This window comes from Canis lupus, chromosome 16 (assembly GCF_003254725.2).
Source record: "Canis lupus dingo isolate Sandy chromosome 16, ASM325472v2, whole genome shotgun sequence".
In the NCBI taxonomy this organism is placed as follows: Eukaryota; Metazoa; Chordata; class Mammalia; order Carnivora; family Canidae; genus Canis; species Canis lupus.
In genome coordinates, this window is record NC_064258.1 from 4,787,562 (window position 1) to 4,807,074 (window position 19,513).

At 36.7% G+C, this 19,513-nt stretch overlaps 1 long non-coding RNA gene across 1 annotated transcript in view; it reads left to right on the plus strand.

Annotated features, from left to right (window-relative positions):
• LOC125752664 (uncharacterized) overlaps positions 1-19,513 on the plus strand; it is a 69,290-nt gene that overhangs the window by 17,126 nt on the left and 32,651 nt on the right. The window contains exon 2 of the long non-coding RNA XR_007402720.1: positions 17,248-17,282. This is a non-coding gene — a long non-coding RNA (uncharacterized LOC125752664). The remainder of the gene's footprint in view (positions 1-17,247; positions 17,283-19,513) is intronic.

Sequence of the window (19,513 nt, forward strand, 5' to 3'; positions counted from 1 at the left end):
AACTTTCCTGTCCCTTTCTTGACTATTGATTGTTCCTTTCTTAGATTCCTAAGAACCAGAAACTGCTGGGCAAATATTCCAAACATGCATGTGGGACATGTACACTCCTTCTTGCCAAGGTTTATTCTCCTGAGAGCCCCTTTTCACAGATTATAGGCATCCTTAGGTTCACGGAGCCACAGTTGCAGAGGAGTGGGAAGCGCTAGGGCTTTATGTCCACACATGTATGCAAGGGCAGAAGGTCTTCCTTGGGGTTCAAACCAGGACCTGGGTCTACCATATTCTTGCATGCCATTAGAAGAGGCTGAAAATTTGAAGTCCAAATCAGACCTTCCAGATCATCATGGAAGATATTTGTCAAGGAAAGAAGGAAAGTTGGCTAACTTTATGTCAATTTTTAAAATATTTATACATATGGCATATCGCCTCCATTTGTATCCATATTCCAGGCAACTTTGCTGATCCTAATAAATGACTGATTTTCTCTGGGGTTACTTGTTGAAATCTACACAACTTCTTAGAGTATGTTTTCCAGGAGGAATTAATATATATTCTGCAGAAGTATATAAACATATCCTCACATAAAGGAATGATTTCATCTCTGTTTAAGGCTGTCACTGAGTTACATTAGAGAAGAAAATTTACCAAATCTGATTATAATATTCAGACATTGTAGAACTGTATCAGTTTCATGGTATATTTTGTTTTTCCATTTCTGCCCATTTCCCCATCTTTCATGGGTTTTATCCACATGCATGTGTATTTACACATCAAGAGGACAGACTGTCTTGTGGATGGGAACTCTTATCTTAGGCAGGAAGGACACATAGGGCTCTAACCCCGAGCTCTGAGTGGTTGGGGTTTAAAGAACAAGGACTGAATATTAAAGGAAAAACTGAGTTATCAAAGATTTGGGGCTGGAGGGTGACAGCAAACTAAAATAAAAGAGTCAAATCCGAAGGGAGAGAGAGAGGCAAACTCTGGCCACAACATAGACACTGTCACAGAAGGCAGGCAATATGGAGCAATTCATTTTAGCAAAGTAAATACAAGATGGATCATGGAGAAAGTCCCCAACTCTTTAGTACACAGAAGATGACAGGTCACTTGTCACTTGTGTTTGCTAAGGGGAGGAATGGCGATTTCGACATTGTGGGTATGAATTTACACACATTCTAAATAACAGTGAACACATTAAAGGTATAATTATGAAGAGTAGCCCTGCTTGTTAAGTGAACATGGGGGCTGGGAGCAATGGGAAGGTGATGAGATGTGCAAAGTTTCAGACTTTAAACAAAGGGGGAAAAAACTTAAAAAGAAAAAAAAAGAAGGGAAGCAGAGAAGGAGGGAGAAAGGGAACATGAATGTTCAAAAGGCAAATCCATGGAAATAGCATGCATCGATGAAGGATTTGAATAATAAAGTCAAATTGTGAAATAAGAAAATAAAGAAGATAAACCTAGTGGGAAATTTTAGGGGAGATTAAAATAGAACAGTAGTGTAGTCCAAGAAAGCTCCCACATACCAGGTATACTGAAGTGGAGATAGAAAGGATGAGATTTGAAGGAAAGAAAGAGAGACAGAAAAGGACATAGAATTGAAATTAATTAAGTTAAAATGCTCTAGAATTATGGGGAATCCAAATGCTATTCATGCCACAGATAATACTGAAATCTAGCTAATGAGCAAAATTCATTCAGTCACTCAGGCATTAGCTATTGAATGCCTCCTTTGCGCTGATCCCTGTTCTTGGTACAAGCTATCTAGTGCTGAACAAGCAAAATATGGTTCCTGCTCTCATAGGGCTTACTATCCATGGGAGCAACAGACTGTGGGAAAAATTGACACAGATTCATAAATTGCTGAATTGCCAAATATAACTTGTGGTGTTAAAAATATTTCAATATGAAAACCAGAGTTTATAAAAGTTCTCTTTAGAAGCTACTATTAATATACAATCTGAAATATGAAGGAGGAAATTAGCCAAGCTACCAGAGATACTAGTAGTTCAAGCAAAAGGTAGAGAATGACCAAGATTCCTCAGATGAAAAGAAGGTTGGCTTGGTCAGGTTGCTGAGGGAAAGCCAATATGGGCAATGCACGGTCAGCAAAATGGAGAGCAGTAGGACACAACATTATAAAGTCCACTGCATATTAATGGAAATGTCTACTGCATATTAAGGATGTGAGCTTTTATCCTAATATATACTAATTTTCAATACAAAGTGAGACCAAAGCAATTTTTGAAGTACATAATAAGTCAGAGTAAGAAATCAAGATGGGTTGGTGTTTAAAAAAATAAAAACATAATGTGTTGAATGAAGTCTGTAAGACCCCAAGCCATATATGCATCCTAAGGAACATTAATCTTTAGGATACTGGGCTAGAGACAACAGAGAATATTAATAAGTAAAGAACATATGTACCCGATAATATAAACTCAAGCTGTTCCCTGGTCATGCTGAATTTTAACAACAGCCCTTATAAAGATGATTGAAAGTATTTTCATAAGTGGACTGTTAAAAAACATAATGCAGAGTGCACCCAAACACCACAGATTTTGCAGCACTAGGCAGCTGCGTTATTTGGCAGTGCTACCTCTCATTCTCCAAGGAAAGCAAGAAGAGGTCTAGGATGTAAGAGTGATATGATGGCCTCTCACCACAAGAAATGTAGAGGCATTAGCTGAGGAGCTGGGCATCAACACCTACTAAAGTATATATAATCGAAACAAATTCAAATTCATATTTTTGCATGTTAAATTAAAACTAGAAAACGGCATTTTATGTTTAGCTACTTATATTTGATTTTTTTAGCTTTAATCTTGGAATGTGACATCATCATGAAAGAAATCTTTCTTACAAATGATAAATAATGCAAAGAGCCCTAACCTTAAGAGAAGTAGACTACTGTCCTGTTGCTAAATTCTTTACTCAAAAGCACCCAAGGAATTATTCCACTTTATTTTCTTCTAGATTCAGGTTTTGTTCTGGTGCAAAATAACTGTACTAATCCATATTTATTCTGCATTTTCATTATACTTCTCAAAGGTTATAGTACATCATTATGGTTTTGAGGGCAGGTTTCGAGATTTATATCCAGGCTCTAGTATTTGGCAAGTTGGAGACCTTACTGTGTCTGTATCATACATTGGTAGAAAGGACTGTCTCATGGAACTATGGGAATTGAATCCTTCATAATAGCACCCAGGATATAGCATGGAGCCAGTGGATATTATTATTTTGTGAATATCTATTAAATGAGGCAAACATGTTTAAGTACTTAGAAGTATTAAGTGGTATGCAAAGTGTGACCCATTATTACTTTTATGAGGTAACATTTTTATTTTCTCTTGAAGTCAAAGGGCATCAATGTGAAATTCAGCTTTTTATGACACTCTAATGTCTGTGGCTAATAGTGACAATTGACAGTATTAAAAGAAATGTATTTGCTTGATATATGGCAGGTACAAATAGGCAAGGATGGCTGTGCCAAATACTTGTATTTTCTACTCTAGAACCATTCTCCATCCTTCCTCATCCCGTTCTGGGCCTCTGAGGCTTACCTTCAAGGATTACACCAACAGGACAACCATGCGCTCTTCCTTCCAAATGAGTTCAGTCAATAAGGAATCCTAAAATGATCAGAGAAAGAGAGGAAATGCACTAGTTCTTTAGTTAGTTCCATTCTCCGTTGTCTCCTGTCCAGTATCATCACCTTGCAAATCACATATTCCATAGAGTCCTTCCCTGAGCAATTGCCTCCTGCTGGCTGACTCCAAGGAAATGGAGCCTGTGCCCCATGTGACTCTCTCTCCACGTTCTGATCTCTTTGGCCCTAGGAGTGGTGGCAGCCCCTCTGCTGCTACTCCAGGTCCCTGCACTCTTGTGGCTCCTTAACACCTTGCCTTAACACCTCTGTCATAAGATCCACTGTATATAAGTCTTCTTTGAATGATCCTAACTGAATCTCCTCCTGGTTGGATCTTGACTAATACAGGGACCTTAAATTATTCTTAATTTTACTCTAGCAGATCTTTATCTCAGACAATATATAAGCTATGGCACCAGCATCCCTACCATGAATGACTGAAAAAGAGTCAATTCTGAAGGAGTGAGGTGTTTGACTACCCTTTTCCTAGGGAAATGGTTGGCAGCAGTCCCTAGCAGAGGCTGAGACACTCAGGAAGAAGCCCAGGAGGATGACTGTGTTGAGGACTATAGCTCAGAGGACTTCCTGAGATTCCAGAGGGGAGAAGAAAAGCATGAAAAGTGGATCTGGAACTCTGCATTAGGAGTATAAATTGACTCATTAATAGTTAGGCATACATATTAATGGGATCTCAACGATAGATGTTGAGGGTTCTACTGTTGTTGTTTTACAGTCCTTAGTGACAACTGGGCTTGCCCATTGAGTCTTAGTAACAGGTCATGACTTGTACTTTTGAAACACTTCCTCACAGTGGTCCAGGCCAGTGCAAACTCCTCCTGCAGCTACCTTGGTGTTCTAACACTGTTCAGTACAAAAGGGAAAAAATAATAGAAGAAAACTCAATGACTAATTATGCTTAATTATCTCCAAATGAGTAAATTATACTCATAAATTTAATTTGGGGGCTCCCTAGATCTCAAAAGACATCTAGAAAGTGTTCCATTTACTCTTGAGACCTAAAAAATAAATGCAGTAAAGACCCAGTTATATCCCCTCAAACATGCTTTCTGTCACATTCTGAACACATTGAGCTCTATTCAAATGATAAGGGTATTAATGGAGAAGATGTGTAATCTGGCACCTTAGATTTACAGAGCAACCCTTTATAAAATGTCCTATATTTTAGGACTATTGCAATGGATTTAAATACTAGAGATTACAGATTGCACTTATTTCTTCAACAAAAGAAAAAAGAGGAAGATAATTTGAGATGAGACGGGAGAGGTAAGCATGGTCCAAGATGCATGGCAGTAAGAAAGAAGGGCAGGGGCCCTAGTGATGGATTTGTTTAAGTGTCAGAGTTGCACACCCCTACCTCTGTCCTTTGCTCCTGAACCTTCTGACAAAGTGCTTCTTTCACATATTCAACAATTTCAGTAACAGGAAATCTGATCTTTCACTGGAAATTCTGATGTAGTTTAAGAAGATATTATTTTTATTCAGTAATTCCTACTGAAACCCCTTTCTAATTTTATTTCTTCTTCCTCTGTAAGTGCTTTTATTTATGATCTCTTATTAATGGCATGGTATGGTATTTTAACATCAATAACCATTAAGTGTTAGGAAAATGTGGTTTATTGAAAATGATTTCCAAAGGGTTCCAAGTATTTTGCCATTAAAGTTTAAGTATTTGAATACTTAAAACTGAATTACTTTAGGCTATGTTAAGGAAGAGATTTTCAGAGGTGAAAAAAATTGCCAAAGGACATTAATAGAGACAATAAGCCTCTTGAAGGGATTAACAAGAAATGGAATCACATTTACAAATAACAAAGGTTGTGTTCTAATAAAATGATTCCCTTCACCCGGGTCTAGAAAGACAACACTCCCATTCAAAAGATCATTACTTTGCAAGACATTTAAAGCAAGAACATGACTATTGTACAATACGAATAATAAATTATAAAGTCAAGAATTAGTGTGTGGGTGTATTATTGTCATTTATATTCTATAACACAGAAAAGACCATTTAATAAATTAACTGTCAGCTCAGAATTCCTTACAGTTATTTGTTCTACAAGGTTTATTCCGTAGTTGCCTTCTTTGGGGGATTGTTAGGTCAAGTGACATTTTAAAAACACATGATGAAAAGTATATGTCTTTCAAAACTGTTACTTCTATGTTGAGACATTTGATATTTTCAGGCAATTTTGTATTGTTTCACATTATAAAGATGTAATTTACTACCTTCTACTTTATATTGAATATAGCTGTACTTGAGGTATATATACTGGGATAGTTTAATATGCCATAATGTTTCTTAATAAAAGCCCCCCACTTCTTCCTTACTTAAATCCCATTGGAAGAAGCCAAGAAAGTCCCATTTCATTTGAAAACACTTTTGAATAGTAAACATTGCTCTAATGAGGTTTCCATGCATTAAAAAGTTGATTCCAGTTCCAAAAGTACTTTACTCAAACTCAGGGAGTGACAGAGGTACCAAGAGACAATGACTCATTATTCTTTGGTGACTGTCTATTGCAATCCTCAAAAACCTTACATTCATCTGGTTTACTAGTTAGCACTCACCAGGGATCTCTCTGGAATGTTCTACCCTTAACTTCTGTCTTTTCATAATATGTTAATTTTTCTACTTCCTTTCGTTTTTGTATTCCTATTCAGATATTTGCACTTTATTAGCTGTATTTTAATCATCCCTTCATTGTCAGCAGGTCTTAATTTATACTATATTGGAAGTGCTCATTTGGGGCTTAATTTTATTTATGTACTTAAAATAATACTCTACATTTGATGAATTGATTTTTTAGTAAGAGAAAATTTATTATGGAGTACCTTATGAATATCCCATCTTGAAATCCCTTTTCCTAATGCATAAAGTGCACACAATGACATGACTTTTCACAATAGGTTTGAAAAATAAATCATGAGCAATATTTCAGAAATAACATCGCTAGTAGCTTCCAAAAGTAAAGAAAGGGAAACAAAATTTCAAGGACAGCTAACGATACACAAGGCATAAAGAAATGCTCCACATTCAATGAGGTGCTTTTTATGTTTGCCAGAATTAGAAGAAAAATAGATACGAATAACATTTTTCTTATACCTGCTGAAAAAAAAATATGTACACAGACTTGCCATTTTTACAATAGCGGATAATTTGATGTGCCATGAAGTCAAGAAAACAATAAAGAGCAATATAAAGCTGTGGGAAGGATAGATACCTGACCCAGTTTTCTGCCTTGGAAAGAATGACCAAAGATAATAGAGATAAAAGTTGCATTTGTCAGTTTTCCAACATGTAGCACATTCCCATTTTCCTATGTGTATTTTTGCATGCGTTAAGGACTAATAGGTATTAAGTTTAATTGTATGGAAGTTTTGACTAAGATTGCTTGAACAGGATACTTACTACCAAAAACAAGAGACTGTCCTGACATCCAAACATCTAAATAAGCCTGCAGAGGAGATATTGTATCAAACAAGAGACAAATTTAGTTTAGTTTGATCTGGTGTAGCGTTTCTCCAGAGTATGCTAATCAGCAAATTTTTGTCAGGAAGCATTTATTCTCATAAAAGCTATGGTCACAACAGCTGTTAATAGCATTAACAACACCAATAAAATTAAGATGCTCTCCTCCTTGTGGTTAAAAACGAAAAAACCTGCTGACCCGAGTTGGACACCTAAGTATACAAAATAAATACAGGAAGCTTACACTTGTGCAATAAGCAAAAATGATATGATACAAATCATTTGCAGAGGTTTTACTGCTAAGAACCTATTACAGCTAGACATAGAGCATTAAGAACCAACGGACCGTGTTGTATTGGCCCATTTATACTGTATACACAGTGTGTACTCATTGTTAATACCAGGAGTAATCCAGCAGAGCACATCTAGCCAGAACTGTCACATAAAGGAGTGGACTGTTTGAAGAGGTTATGGAACATGAATGGAGCTAGTCATAAGAGCCATAAGGCAGTCATGAGACCAGAAATCTTCCCTTACCTGTTCCCTAGCTGTTCCTAAAAACCATGAAGATTTCGAGCAGTTTAGAAAGCCCTTTCGCTGGAGAGACTATCCCCCTGACATTGCCCCCATAGCGTCCCTAAGTGGCAAGGAATCAGCTCTGATTCAGGTGAGTCAGGAAAACCTGTACCATTCTGGCCAATGAGTTCAATATCTTCACTTCTTAAAATGTTTTTAACATATTTATGGAGGTATTATTAATATATGACAAATTACACATATTCAAATTACACAGTCTTGTGAGTTTGGCATATGCATCCATGGTAACAAACATGCATCGTTCCAAAAAGTTTCCTTATGCTCCTTGGCAATCCTTTTCCCACATCCCCTCCACTGTTCTCCAGTCACCTTGTCACCAGATAGTGATTTGCTTTCTGTCACTATAGAGTAATTTGCCATTTCTAAAATTTTTATATGAATTTAATTTATGTGAATTGAATCATGCAGTAAGCTCACTTCTTTGTCTGGGTTCTTTTACTTGCCATAATTATTTTGCAAGTATCAATGGTTGCATGTGTACCAACAATTTACTCAACGTCCTTTTGCTCAACATAATTATTTTGAGTGTATTAAGAGTTTATCCCCATTTATTGCTAACTTTGGGCCTCAAAGACCAAAAAGTGCATTTCATCAGAGGCTTTGACTTCAATTAAAGATGATTTGTGCGACAATCTTTTGTTGTTATTCAAGATTGCATTTTTAAGTAATCTCTACACCCAGTGTGGGGCTTGAGCTCACAATCCCAAGATCAAGGGTCACGTGTTCTACTGACTGAGCCAGCCAGGCATCTCTGTGCAACAACTTTTGTTGCTTTCTTGCTTCTATCACAGTGATAAGAAATAGCAATGAAATCTTTTTTCCTGCTACCAGCTAGATGTCCCATCATCTGCTGATACAGCTTCAAGAGCATGCCTTCCTGTTATGAGAATGAATATCTTATAGCTGAGAATAAAGATTATAAAATCCCAATGGACTAAATTCAAAAGGAATTTACCCCAAAGAGGTAGTGCAACATATTCCTAAGTATGATCCTTGTTTGTGCACTCTAACCAAAACCCTTCCTCCCTACTTAACAGTTGTACAACTATAAGAAATATACCCCCTGCCCAAGGGTCCTGGGTAGCTCAGTCCATTAAGTGTCTGCCTTGGGTCAGGGCATGATCTCAGGGTCTTGGGATTGAGCCTGCTTCAGGCTCCCTGTTCAGTGAGGAATCTGCTCTCCCTCTCCCTTTGTCCCTCCCCCCTGCTCCTGCTCACTCTCTCTCAAATAAATAAATAAAATCTTAAAAAAAAAAGAAAGAAAGAAATATGCCCTTTATTGTACCTCTCCTTTTTCATCTGTAAAATTGGGTTGTGCCTAATTGATAGATTTTTGTGAAGACAAAATGAGCTAATTATGTGGAGAACAATTAGAATAGTGCCTGATACACAGTTACCACTGCAAGCGTTACTCGTTGTTAGAAGTGGTGGTTATGGGGACACCTGGGTGGCTTGGTTGAGCATCTGCCTTTGGCTCAGGTCTTAATCCTGGGGTCCTGGGATGGAGTCCTGTATCCCTCTGCCTGTGTCTCTGCCTTTCTCTCTTTCTGTGTCTCTCCCATGAATAAATAAATAAGATCTTTTAAAAAAGAAGTCATAGTTACATGTAAACAGCATTTTTCATAAATGACACATACTCTTGATCCATATAATGTTAGAGAAATAAAAATGGTTTTCCAGGTTTTTGATTTTTTGTTCCTATTAGTAAAAAGATCAAAGGTAATAAGATAAAAGAAAAGTCTGACAACAAACCCTTCTTACATAACTTATTGGTTCTTCTCCTCTTCTATTTAAATATTAAATATTGACATTCATAGCACAACAGCATGTCCTACAGTTGACCCACTTTGCTCTTACAGTTGTAAATCAGCCCACCACAACAGCCTCTGTCTAGGATTAGGAATTCTAACTTGGGTATCAACTCGCTCCCACACCCCATGAAGGAGATGGTACCAAGATAGCCAAAGGGAGTCCTTTCTATGAGGTGCTCTGTGCTTCCAACCTTGCATCATGAACCTAAAACAAAAACCAAAATAAAAATCCAAGTTGTTGGCCATATTCAGAAAGTCCTATCTCCATGTGGAATTTATCAGTGAGAGTGTGTTGTCATAATGCTTAAAATATTTAATAAATGAGATGATAGGTTTCCATACAATTTACTGAGTTAGGAGTAGGACTCCAGCTACTGGCTGGCCTAGGACCCTAAGGTCTTGCTCTGGGAAAAGTTGCCAGCAAGAATGGGAAGAATGATCAGGGTACCAGCTACAGTGGTACCAGGTCCATGAAACTAGAAGACTGTTGAAAACCATGCAGCAGTCCATGGCCAGGACAAACTGGTGACAGTTTGGTGAGAGTCAGTGGGCACAGAGGGGCACAGAGATTCCTGAGGTGCATTTTCCTAGGGAAGCAAATTGCCTCCTGATCTACTGGCAAAGTGAATTGGGCTCAAGATTCTACCAGCAGGTCTGTTTCAGGTAAGCTCAGAAGCCAATCCTCTAGGATGAAAGTCTTCACTACCTGTGGATGGTTGCACTGGTCTAGCAGGGAATGACAGCACAGGAGGAGATAAAAGTTTATGTGTCTTTAGGTAAAATGATGACAATAAATAAAATAGTGAAATCTTATTCCTTAATTGAGAGAGTTCTGAGTAGTTGCCTTTAAAAAAACACATTCTTATTTCAATGAAAAGTAAAAATCATTCTTCAAAATGTGACACGAGAATTTTGTTTTCTTCTCCGTCAAAAATATTTATTTGTACTAATGGGCCTTTTCTGGTTGTGACACAACTGTCTCCTCTCTTTATTGCAAAACTTCCTTGTAAGAAAATCCTTGCCTCAACCCCTTCTTGAAAGGAGTTTTGCTTTTCTTCATTTTATAGTTATTGGAACCCCAATTCACTGAAGTGGTGCATTATTTTAAATGTTAGATTTTGGGACACCTCAGTGGCTTAGCAGTTGAGCATCTGCCTTCAGCTCAGGGTGTGGGCCTGGAGTCCTAGAATTGAGTCCCACATCAGGCACCCCTTGAGGAGCCTGCTTCTCCCTTTGCCTGTGTCTCTGCCTCCCTCTGTGTGTCTCTCATGAATAAATAAATAAAATTTTTTAAAAAATAAAAGTTAGATTTTTTTTTACTGGCTCATTCTAAGTACAAATATCAACCATAAGAGAAGAAGAAATAATTTTAAAGACAAATCATTTTCAAATTAGAGGAGAGGAGAGGAGAGGAGAGGGGATGGGGAGGGAAGGGAAGGGGAGGGGAAGGGAGGGAAGAGAAGGGAAGGGGAAGGAAGGGAAGGGGAGGAGAGGGGAGGGAAGGGGAGGGGAGGAAGAAGGGACAAAGGAAGGAAGGGAGAAAGGAAGAAAAATACACACACATTTTTTTTTTTCACACAATAAGCAGCAGTTTTTGTCCTGAAAGTAATTCGAGAATGGACACTCATTTTTATTTTTGTGTTGAGAATGATTTGGCTATAAATGCATGAATCCTGCTGAGGAGTCCCTCCTGTGGAGCAATGTCAGAAAAAAAGGATTATGTTTTAAAGGTGGATTCGTTTCTGTGGCTCAGCATACACAGATATGATGTGGGTCTGCTCCACAGTGTTCAATGAGCTCAAATGCAAAATGCCGTTCTAAGCCCCATAAGCATTACAAGAAACTTTCCAAAAAAGTTCCTGTCTTCGAGAGCCTTACTATTAATTCACATATAAACTTAATAGATTTTAAATTTTTCATTAAAAATAAAAGAATATTGTATGAAAATGAGCAATTATACTCGTTTTGCAGCAGCTGTTTCAAAATATTTCATTATGGTTAGCAACAATGGGAGTTGATTTAAGTAAATCAACTATAATATGGAGTTTATTGAATGCGGGTGAAATTTCCTTGAGGAAGAAAAGTTAATTCAAGAATAAATAAGGAGAACTACTTAAAATCTCTTCATTTCCTAGCATAGAATGAAAATGTTATTTCAGCCGTGTGGTCTCCTTTAGAGTTACATTAGCATGCAATAGTCTAGTTGGGCCATCAACAGAAAATTAGGAGAGTATGTTACTGTAGATCCTGCTCTTTGGAAACCTCCAATAGTTCAGTTATTGACAGGCAGAACTTAGTTTGCATCATTTGGACCAGCTACATCACTGGCTAAAGCCTACTGCTATAGTCCAATATATAAACATAGAAGAACTTTATTTTAATTGTAGGAAGTCTTGTAGAGCTAGCAATTGAGGGTCGGATTATATAAAGGTAATTGAACAGGCAATTCACCGTAAAGCCTTATGTCATTCATAAGACTATACCACGCCAAAGACTGGTAGGTTTCAGGGGATGGTGCTTAGTCTTCACAAAGGCCTGAAAGCTTTTGAGTACCCCTATTCTTCGGAACTTAGAAAGTTTAAACCTTGCACTCTAGGATTGTTTGTGATAATAGGTCAAGACTACATTTGTCAAAAATTGCCCATTGTAAATAGTAAAGCATTTTGGGATGCAAGATGTTAATCCCAATTTAAAAAGGAGGATGGGGCTTACTGCGACAAAATATAATGTAAGAGCACATTGTATTTTTGATACAGTCTTTGAGAGTCTAGAATATGCTCTCATTTATTGGGAGGATTAAAAATATAGCTTTACACAAGAAGAAAAAAAACTTAAGTGCTATTTAGGGAAACTATATGGTGTGCTGTGCATTTATCCAGAATCAGTACGATTTTTCTTTCATGGTTGCGACATTGGTCATTAATCTTTGCAAGCGGCCAAGTGGAAATCTAAGGTGTCATCCATGCATAGCTTTATATTCACAGACTACTAGCAGTACATTTTAAAGTTCAGCTTACTGAATGATTGAGCAACTTACTTTCTCTAAAGAAGTGTACTTTGATCCACACCTTTCAAACTGGCAATGATCAGAGATCTTCACTTAATTACTTTTTAGCAGTGTCATCATTTTTCAAAACAAGAAAGCATACAAATATATTTTGATTGCAGTTGAAAATAACTTGAAGGGCATTAGATTTGCACAGAAATGGCATTCTAAGTGTAATCACAGTCTTAGTAAATCAAAATCCAACTTCTTTCTTGTAGACAAATTCCCCTCCTTAATTTAGGTGTTCAGCTGGCAGTGCTCAATAACCACTAGGAGGGTCTCAAAGAATTGTATTAATTTAATGATAATACTGCCAAACACATTCTACTTCAGGCTAGAGGCAAAGGCGATTGCAGAAGAATTGTCTCAGGCAGGCGTGGTTTATGTACACCTAAATCGTTACAAAGAATAAACTGAAGATGTTCAGGAGACCTAGATATAACCTGATTCCACCTCTTACTAGTTGTGCGACCTTGGGCGAGGAACATGCCTCTCACAATATTCATCTAGAAAATAATGATATGGCTTGCTCTACCTAACACACCAAATCCCTATAAAGTTCAAATGAAATTATGCATATGAATGTGACATTCCAAGTTTAAATGCTACTCAGGAGAAGCCTGATTATCATACTGCTACATTTTTGCCTCTTCACCTTTCGAGTGTCACCTTCCTATAGCATCTCAAGATAAGAGGGTCTGTTTCACACCATTCCTAAGCCAGTTCACAGGCCTACTCCTAACTCCTAACTCCCAAGTGTGTCCTTTCAGTCCCAGGCTCCATTTCATGCCTGGTCTTGCCCTCAAATTCTTCTACAAGGTAGCACTCCTGCCAAAGTGGCTCTAGTGGAGGGTCTATACTTCTAGCCACTTCCTTGCCCTTAGTTTACTACATAACGAAAGTCAGGCTGCTGCATCAGCAGATCAGGAAAGATTAGGCACCATGGAGGAGGGAGTGCTGCTTGGGGCAGAGGGAATTAATTGAATTAAAGCTATGCAAGGTACATCAGTTCTTCCCAGTTATCACACCTACTGAGAATTTTCCTTCAGGCTAGATACCCTTAGTCTTGTTAAACCAAGACCCTGTTCTTCTCTCTTCCCTTTCTCTATCCGACAAGTTTCAAACTCCAATCCATTTCCTTGCCATCCATTCCAAAGTAGGTTCTCAACTTCCCTTTGCAGAACCCCTCCCAAAATGAAGTCTCAAAGTAACATAACATCGCTGTGTTCCATTCCTTGGCCCTTACCGAGAAATCAGTTTTTTGAATTATTTTTTTAAACAGGTGTGAGTGTGCATGTGTATTTGGTTGTTGTTTTATAGTTGTTAAGTTTTAGGTAAGATTCTCACACACAAAAGGAGTGATAAACTAATCATAAATATTGATGCAAAAACACTAAATATTTCTGAGCAAAAATCAGCGTGATGTTAAAAAATAAAATCATCAGTGTTTAGAAGCTATTCTCAGATTTCAAGGATGAGCCGATATCAAGAAAAGTAGGGCACCTATGTGGCTCAGTCAGTTAAGCAACCAACTCTTGATTTCAGCTCAGGTCATGATTTCGAAGTTGTGGGATTGAGCCCTGCAATGGGCTCTGCACTCAGCATGAAGTCTGCTTGGGATTTTCTCTCTCTCTCAAAATAAATAAAATATTGAAAAAAAAATGAAAGTAAAAAATATGATTTTCCTTACTGATAAAGCTAACACAAAATTATGTGACTATCTTTACAGATACTGAAAAGGTATTTGATGAAATTGAAAACCCATTCTGTATATAAATCATTCAATGATATAGGGAAAATAGAGAACTTTAAAATTATTTCTGTATTTACATGTAATTTTGTATATATTATGTATGTATGTATGTATGTATGTATAAAATAGTGGAGGCATTTACATCCAAAATACAGAAAAGTCATTCTGTATTACCTATACTATTTAACACTGTACTGTAGCAATGAGCCAATACAGTTAGAAATGAGAACTTAATTAGAAATTTCTAGTTTCAGAAGATGACTGTACCCCAGAAAAGGTAAGAATATATTGAAAAAATATTACTAAAAGAGTACAGAAAAAAAAAAAAAAAAAAAGAGTACAGAAAATATTTTTTAAAGATTTATTTTTTTATTCATGAGAGACACAAAGAGAGAAGCAGAGACATAGGCAGAGGGAGAAGCAGGCTCCTCACAAGGAGCCCGATATGGGACTCAATCCTGGACCCCAGGATCACAACCTGAGCCAAAGACAGATGCTCCACCACGGAGCCACCCAGGCATCCCAGAAAGGAAATGTTTAAAAGAGGACATAAAGGGAGAAAAGACTGTTTACAGTGACAACCCCAAACATAAAATATTGAGGAAAAAGATTAACAAGAAACATGTAAATTATAAATGAGGACATTTTTAAAGCAATACTAAACAAGAGAACACGAACAAATGGAAGCCATGCAATCCTCCTAGGCAAAAAGCCAATGCCATGTTTACATGTACTGAGGTTTGTTTTAAGGCCTAGCAGATAGTCTACCCTGGTGAATAGTACACGTGCCCAAAAGATCTATTTTCCTGTGGCTGAATATACTGTTCTATGGATGTCTGTTAGATCTAGCTGGTTGTGTAGTGTTCTTCTAGTCTTCTACTTCCTTTTTGATCTTCTGCTTAGCTATTCTACAACTTTTCCCAGTTTTTGTTTTCATAGTAATGCCTTTATTTTGTTCTCAATCCCTTGTAAGTGATGATTTGTTTTCCTTTCACTGCTTTCAAGGTTCTCTCTTTGGTCTTTATCTTTTAGCATTTTTACTGAGATATGTAGGCTTGTGGATCTCTTTGTATTGTTTGGAGTTTGCTATTTCTTAAATATGTAAATTAATGTTTACTGATAAATTTGTGACATTTTCAGCCATTATTTATTTGAATATGGTAGTGAATATAAAGTATGTCCTCTGAACCACAGTGAAATAAAATTTCAAATAGGTGAAATTTGGCAAATTCACAAAAACATGAAAATTAAGCCACACATTCATAAATAACCAATAGGTCAAACAGGCCACCAAAAGAAAAATTAGAAAAGACTTTGAAACAAATGAAATTAAAGACACAGCCTATCAGAGCTTATGGGATACAGCTGAAGCAGTTCTTAGAGGAATTTAATATAGCTGTATGTGCCCATATTAAAAGATGAGGTGGAGGAATGGAGAAGATCCCAAATCAAGAACTTAACCTTCCATCATAAGACACTGGATAAGGAAGAGAAAATATAACCTGAAACAAGTAGACAGAAGGAAATAATAAAGATTAGAAGTGAAATTAATGAAATAGAGAACAGAAAAGCAATAGAGAAAATTGTTTTAAACCCAAAGTTTCCTTGAAAATCAATAAAATTGACAGAGCATTAAGTAGATTGACCAAAAAAAGGAGAAAATTCAAATTTCTAGAATTAGAATAAAAGAAGGTACATAAATAATTTTTTAAAAGGGATACTGGGAATAATTGTAAGCCAACACATTGTGTAACTTATATGAAACGGACATATTCTTAGAAAGACACAAACCACCCAACTGACCAGAGAAGAAATAGACAATACAAATAGATTTACAAGTAAAGAGATTATTTAGTAATCAAAAATGACCACAAAGCAACAAATCCACAGAACAAAACTCAGGCAGATGAATTCACTGGTAGACTCTACCAGGATACTTAGAAAAGAATTAATACCAATTCTTTGTAGGCTTTCCCAAAAAATGGAAGAGGAAGGAACACTTCCCAAGTCATTTGATAAAACCAGACCTGACAAAGATAGAAAACCGTAGATCAATGTTTCTTATAAATATGGATTCAAAAATTCTAACAAACTGAATCCATCAGCATGTAAAAAAGAATTATATACTATGGTGAGATTTATATCAGGAATTCAAGGTCAGTTTAATTACCAAAAAATAGACTAATGTAATATACCATATTAATAGAATAAAATATAAAAGCTATCTGATCATTTCAATAGATGAAGGGAAGTATTTGACAAAATCCAACCTTTTATGATAAAAGCACTCAAGAAACTAGGAATAGAAAGGACTTTTATCAACCTGATAAAAGGTATCTACAAAAATCTTACAGCTAACATCATACTTGATGACAAAAGACTGGGTGCTTTCCCCCGTATTTACCTCTGCGTATAAAAGAATAACACTTCCTGCCTGCCCTTTGAGTTGCTTGCATATCTTTTGATTACAGCATTCTCCATATTGTAATAACCTCTTTCCCCTTATTGCAATAGCAATATTTGCAACAATTGTTTTGAATAAAGTCTCTCTCTACCTAAGTCATAATTTTTTTGACACCTTGCAACTACTTTTAAGGAAATGTACCTGTTGTATTTTACAGAAGTTTTCAGTTGCAGAATTGTTTATAACAGAATAATATTGGGAACAAAAAGCCATCAATAGGGCACGAGTGAACAAAATAGTAGTATTTTGACATGATGGAACATCATGAAACCATGGAAAAGAATGAGAAACCTATGTTCAGTTATAGAAAGATCTTTAAAATGCATCCTGAGAGAAGAAAACAAAGAGCAGAGCCACATATGTGGTATACAACATTTGGTGTAAAAAAAGGTGAGAGTACTAATAATATATCTGTGTATTTGCTTATTTTTGCAGGAAGGAAACCAATAAGCAGTCACTTTTGGAGTAAGGTATAAATTGGATGGGAACGGCGTATATCCTTATGTTGTATCAAGTCAATAGTCACACTGGGATTGTATTGCTTATAAACACACACACACACACTATAAGAAACTAGGACTGCTCCTGAAAGCAAGACCTATCTATTTGACCTAAATAGAAACACTACTTGCTAGTGTGTTGTTGCTAGTACTTCACTTAGGAGAAGTAGCAGATTGGACTACATATAGGTCTGCTGTTTCACTGAATTTCATTTTTCAGGGTATATACCCAACTTCTTTTTTTTTTAAAGTTTTCATTTACATTCCAGCTAGTGTAATATTAGTTTCAGGTGTACAATGTAGTGATTCAACACCTCCACACATCACCCAGTGCTCATCACAACAGGTGCACTCCTTAATCCCCATCACCTATTTCACCCATCCCCCCACCACCACCTCTTCTCTGTAACCATCAGTTTGTTCTCTATAATTCAGCGTCTGTTTCTTATTTTGCCTCTCTCTCTCTCTCTCCTCTCTCTCCTCTCCTTTGCTCATTTGTTTTGTTTCTTAAATTCCACATATGAGTAAAATCATATGGTATTTGTCTTTCTCTGATGTATTTCACTTAGCAAAATACTCTGTGGCTCCATCCATATTATTCCAAATGGCAAGAATTCATTCTTGTTTATGGCTGGGTAATATTCCATTATATATATTCTTTATCCATTCATCTATCAGTGAACTTTTGGGCTGCTTTCATAATTTGGCTATTGTAGATAATACCGCTATAAACATAGAGGTGTATGTATCCCTTTGAAACAGTATTTTTGTACTTGTTGGGTCCATACCTAGTAGTGAAATTGCTGGATCATTGGGTAGTTCTATTTTTAAATTTTTGAGGAAATTTCATACTGTTTTCCACAGTAACTGCCCCAATTTGCACTCCCACCAACGGTGCACAATGTTCCCCTTTCTCCACATCCTCACCAACACCTGTAGTTTCTTATGTTGGTGATTTTAGCCATTCTGACAGGTATGAGATGATACCTCATTGTAGTTTTGATTTGTATTGCCTGGGTAATCAGTATTATTGAGTATCTCTAACGTGTCTGTTGGTCACCTGTATGTCTTTAGAAAAATGTCTACTCCTATCTTCTGCCCATTTTTTAACCTGGTTTGGGGTGTGTGGAGTTTGATAAGTTTTTTATATATTTTGGATACTAAACCTTTATCAGATATGTCATTTACAAATATCTTCTCCCATTCCATAGGTCGCCTTTTAGTTTTGTTGATTGTTTCCTTCACTGTGCGGAAGCTTTTTATTTTGATGAAATCTCAATAGTTTATTTTTTTCCCCTTTGATATCTAGTAAGATGTTGCTATGTCTGATGTCAAAAAGGTTACTGCCTGCATTCTCCTCTAGGGTTTTGATGGTTTCCTGTCTCATATGTAGGTCTTTCATCCATTCTGAATTTATGTCTGTGAGTCCGTTTCATCGTTTTGCATGCAGCTTCCAGTTTTCCCAACACCATTTGTTGAAGAGATTGTCTTCTTCCCATTGGATATTCCACAACTCTATCATCAATCAATCTTCAACAAAGCAGGAAAAAATACCCAAATGGAAAAGGACAATCACTTCTTCACTTCTTGAGGTGATAATGGAAAGCTACCACCAGGTTTTCATGCTGCATTCCAATCTGTCTTTGAGAACACTCTTCAAACCCTTCAGAAGTTGACTCTACCATATCTAACATTTGGAGTCTGAGAGGCCTAGCAGCTTCTCAGAGAAAACTGTTCCTACAGATTTCTATTCCCATTTAGGCAACTTCTTTCCTAAATTCACACATGCATACCTGTGCACACTAAATAGGTTACCATCTCCTAAGAACGTGACATTATTTGAGATTTTGCCACTATTCACTGGGGATCCTGGGAAGTGGAAAGAGGCAATAATCTGACTTTTAAAATATTAAGATTTTTTAAATATTTTACCAAAAGCTAATCATAATAATAAGAATTCAGTAACAACTCCTTACTCATAGAAATCATGGGTTCATCTTTATGTCTCTAACATTTAGGATGATTCCTGGCATATAGTGTTTATAGAATGATCGATGAATGAATAAGTGGATGGATGATAAATTGTGTGTCATGTTTCATAACTCTGTAGAAATATCATATTCTGTCTCCTACCAAAAAACCCAATACCTTGATTCTTGTAAACTTGAGCCTATGTTATTAAAGTATGCAAACTTAGAATT